Source organism: Schistocerca cancellata, chromosome 3 (assembly GCF_023864275.1).
Source record: "Schistocerca cancellata isolate TAMUIC-IGC-003103 chromosome 3, iqSchCanc2.1, whole genome shotgun sequence".
NCBI lineage: Eukaryota > Metazoa > Arthropoda > Insecta > Orthoptera > Acrididae > Schistocerca > Schistocerca cancellata.
The window spans coordinates 159,436,851-159,441,680 of NC_064628.1; the positions used below are offsets into that span (position 1 = coordinate 159,436,851).

General features: G+C 47.2%; 1 pseudogene; it reads right to left on the reverse strand.

Moving 5' to 3' along the window:
- Positions 1-4,493: 4,493 nt before the first annotated feature.
- On the reverse strand, positions 4,494-4,611 carry LOC126177689 (5S ribosomal RNA; annotated as a pseudogene).
- Between the last annotated feature and the right edge of the window lie 219 nt (positions 4,612-4,830).

A 4,830-nucleotide genomic window follows, 5' to 3' on the forward strand; every position in this document is an offset into this window, starting at 1 on the left:
GGAGACAGTCTTGCGCGCTCATGAATAATTAATGTGAGCGTGGCTGCTGCGACGGGAGACGGCACAACGTCGGTCGCGGAAGAGATCCGCCACGCCTGCAACTTCCTGCTGGCATCTGCGAGCTACACTTGAGCTGCGCAGGAGCGCTAGGCTCAGGTGCCGAAGGAAACGCGCTGACTGTGTTTACGGCCACCTTTTCACTACTGTTCGCTATACACTTTCACTGCGATTGCGGCTTTCCTGACCTACTTACCAAGGACAATCGTCTGACGACTTAACTACCCTTTCAAGTTCGCCACTTTTGTCGACGCAGGAGATACGCTGGTTGTTTAGCTGAACAATGGTGCAGTGCTTCGTCATTTCTCTTGCCTTCTGCTGGAGACTAGTTGTCACGATCGGAACGCGCCTCATGTGGCACTAGTGAGGTAACTCCTTACTCTCGTTTTTCAAGCCATCTGCTTTTCACCTCATTTTCTGTTCTTCGTCTCATAGTATCTTAGCTTAAACTCTTTTGTGTCTAGATATCGTAACACTTATGCACAATATCGACCGTATTTGTTTCGCGCAATTCTATGCTTTCTTATGCTAATTTACACAGGAGCGGCAAAGAAGTTGGTATTCAAATACAGAGATATGTAAACAGAAGAATACGGCGTTACGGTCGGCAACGCCTATATAAGAGAAGAGTCTGGTGTAGTTGTTAGATCTGTTACTGCTGCTACAATGGCAGGTTATCAAGATTTAAGTGAGCTTGAACGTGGTATTAGAGTCGCCACATGAGCGATGGGACACAGCATCTCCGAGGTAGCGATGAAGTGGGGATTTTCCCTGATAACTAATTGACGAGTGTACCGTGAATATCAGGAATCCGGTAAAACATCAAATCTCCGACATCGCTATGGCCGGAAAAAGCTCCTGCAGGAACGGAACGAACGACGACTGAAGAGAATCGTCTAAGGTGGCAGAAGTGCAACCGTTCCGCAAGTTGTTACAGGTTTCAATACTGGTCCATCGACAAGTGTCAACGTGCGAACCATTCAACGAAACATAATCGATATGGGTTTTCGGAGCTGTAGGTGTTGTGTCTAGACAAGACAGTCTAGACACAGGGTGAGGTTACCGAAGGGCACGCGTACACACACGCCGGCTGGCGTGATGTCTGGAACAGGATACTTTAGAAGGCACTAAAGAAAAGTACGTATCGTCGGTTAATACTCAACTTTAATGAATCCTTGTGGTACATCGCTCTTGACTATACAAATTAGACTCTCTCCAGATATGGTTAATGGCGCCTTGCTAGGTCGTCGTAGCCATGGACTTAGCTGAAGGCTATTTTAACTGTCTCTCGGCAACTGAGAGAAAGGCTTCGTCAGTGTAGTCGCTAGCAAAGTCGTCGTACAACTGGGGCGAGTGCTAGTCCGCCTCTCTAGACCTGCCATGTGGTGGCGCTAGCTCTGCAAGTACTGACAGTGGCGACACGCGGGTCCGACATGTACTAATGGACCGCGGCCGATTTAAAGCTACCACCTAGCAAGTGTGGTGTCTGGCGGTGACACCACAGTAGGCCTATTCGTGTACCCTTGATGACTCCACGACACAAGGCTGTACGCCTCACCTGGTCCCATCAACACTGACATTGGATTGTTGATGACTGGAAACATATTGCCTGGTCGAACAATTCTCGTTTCAATCTGTATCGAGCGGACGGACGTGTACGGGTATGGAGAGAAACTCATGAATCCATGGACTTTGCATGTCAGGAGGGGACTGTTTAAGCTGGTGGACGCTCTGTAAGGTGTGGAGCGTGTGCAGTTGGAGTAATATGGGAGCCCTGATACGTCTAGATATGACTCTGACAGGCGGCACGTACGTAAGCATCCTATCTGATCACTTCATGTCCATTGTGCATTCCGACGGACTTGGGCAATTCCGGTAGGACAGTGCGACACCCCACACGTCCACAATTGCTACAGAGTGGCTCCAGGAACACTGTTCTGGGTTTAATCACTTCCGCTGGTAACCAAACTCGCCAGACATGAGTCGGCCGAGGTGGCCGAGTGGTTCTAGGCACTTCAATCTGCAACTGCATGACCGCTATGGTCGCAGGTTCGAATCCTGCCTCGGGCATGGATGTGTGTGATGTCCTTAGGTTAGTTAGGTTTAAGTAGTTCTAAGTTCTAGGGGACTGATGACCTCAGAAGTTAAGTCCCATAGTGCTCAGAGCCATTTGAACCCCAGACATGAACATTATTGAGCATATCTTGAATGCCTTGAAACGTGCTGCTCAGAAGAGATCTCTACCCCCTCGTACTCTTACGGATTTATGGACAGCCCTGCAGAATTAATAGTATCGATTCCCTCCAGCACTACTTCAGACATTAGTCGAGTCCATGCCACGTCGTGTTGCGGCACTTCTGCGTGGTCGCGGGGGTCCTACAAGATATTAGGGAGGTGTATCAGTTCGTTTGGCTCTTCAGTGTAGTATTTGTGTTTCAATGTTCTTTGACTATCACATTTAGAAATAACTGCTTTTGTTTTCTCTAAAGTTATTTAACAAGAACTGATTTGTGAATTTATCTTTTGAAACTATGTTCTTTTATAACATTTACATCTTTAAGTAGTGTGTGCAAAATCTGTTCTTGGAGAAGGTACGTAGGGCCGTACCGAATGTAAAACCTGGGGGGAAGTCACTCCGCAGGGGAAAACAGTAGGCGGGAATAAATTGTTAAAGCCACCTCATGTCCAAATCAACTGTGTTTCTCCCTTATTAAGTGATACTGTGCAATGAACGTTATCTTTTTTGCTTTGGTACAGACAGTGCACGTTAGTGGGAGACATTTTGTTACCAAAAAATTTTAAACTTTCATCTGTGCTGCTTACCAATACTTGCTAATCCCATTTATAAAATGGTAAAGTCACATACAGCAGTTAGTTTTCTTGATTACAGTATATTTGCTTGGAATCACTTGCCTAATTAGGCTGCCTATCATTTTTCATTTACATGATTACAATTTTACTTTACAACTTTAATAACATTGGTTCAATGAACGCTACTACAACTGCTGCTCCCTGTCAATAAGTAATGTATCTGGTTACGAAACAAAGCTCTATTCCTTAACTCCTTTCGAGGGAGAAACATTGTCGGGGACTTAGTTTCGCGGTAGTAACCCTTAGTGTTATAATACCTACAACACGCAACATACTTGATACTTTGCTTAAGCTACCATCAACCTGAACGTTACTTTGAACATTGCTTTACTAGGCACGGCTCTGTTGTGTGTGGTTAGTCCTCAAGATCCACACTCTGGGGTTTTCCGTCGACTGGTTCCTCCAGCACTAAGTCGAATATTCTGGGATGCTGTAGCAGATGAACCACTGACCTGTTATCGCCAGAGGTAAGGGTTTCCCTGGGGGTCGCACCTCGACCATTATTTCCAACGCTTCAGTTCGCACTTCACCGTGGCACTTAAATCCTTCACGTCTTTAAAAAAAAAAGTCTATTCAACAGACGCAGGATTTACCCCTTTGCTTAGTACATTTGTAGAATCACGAAGGATCAACAACAAATGTCGTAGCTGAATATAGAAAAATGTAATTGGGGAATTCGTTTAGACGTCATAACCATAACTTTACGCTCTTCAATGGTTCCCAATTTTGAGCGAGTCTATCGACCCGACCCCAGGTTCACTGTACATTTTCTCATTATTACGAGTAACAGTCATTTAGGACTGTGTAAATGGTAATCCATTCGCTTTTTAACTGTCATTTTATTTGCTTCTGGATTAACTATCACAATTTCGGCTTGTAGCCATTAACATAAACATTTCAGCATTAGTGTATTATTACAATATTACAGCTTTTATTTGTTCTCCTTGAACTTTAATCGCCTTTCCACATAACTCTACTGTTTGCTGAATGTACAGATTAAGTAACACCGGGGGGGGGGGGGGGCGACGACACTGTCTCCCTCCCTTCTCAACTACCGTTTCCCCTTCATGTCCTTCGACTGCTGCAGTCACACTCTAAAACTGAACTCCGACCGAACAGGCCATGGAGGCCCAACGGTACCGATCGGCCGCCGTGTCACCGAGCGAGGTGGCGTAGTGGCTAGCACACTGGACTCGCATTCGGGAGGACGACGGTTCAATCCCGCGTCCGGCCATCCTGATTTAGGTTCTCCGTGATTTCCCTAAATCACTCCAGGCAAATGCCGGGATGGTTCCTTTGAAAGGGCACGGCCGACTTCCTTCTCCGTCCTTCCCTAACCCAATGAGGCCGATGACCTCGCTGTTTGGTCTCTTCCCCCAAACCAACCAACCGCCGTGTCATCCTCAGCTCACAGGCGTCATTGGATGCGGATATGGGGGGGGGGGGGGGGCGTGTGGTCAGTACACCGCTCTCCCGGCCGTTTTGTCATTTTACGAGACCAGAGCCGCTACTTCTCAATGAAGTAGCTCCTCAGTTTGCCTCACAAGGGCTGAGTGCACCCCGCATGCCAACAGCGCTCGGCAGACCGGATGGTCAGCCATCCAAGTTCTAGTCCAGCCCGACAGTGCTTAACTTCGTAGATCTGACGGGAACCGGTGTTACCACTGCGGCAAGGCCGTTGGCACAATCACACTCTGGGCCTGTAAAAATCGTACGTTAATTTTTATAGCGGGGAGGAGGAGATTAGGCTTTAACATCCCGCCGACAATGAGAGGGGGTGCACAAGCTCTGATTAGCATGGAGAAGGAAATCGGCCGTCGCCTTTCCAAGGAATCATCCCGGCATTTGCCTTAGGCGATTTAGGGAAATCACGGAAAACCTTCATCGAGGAGGCCGGACGCT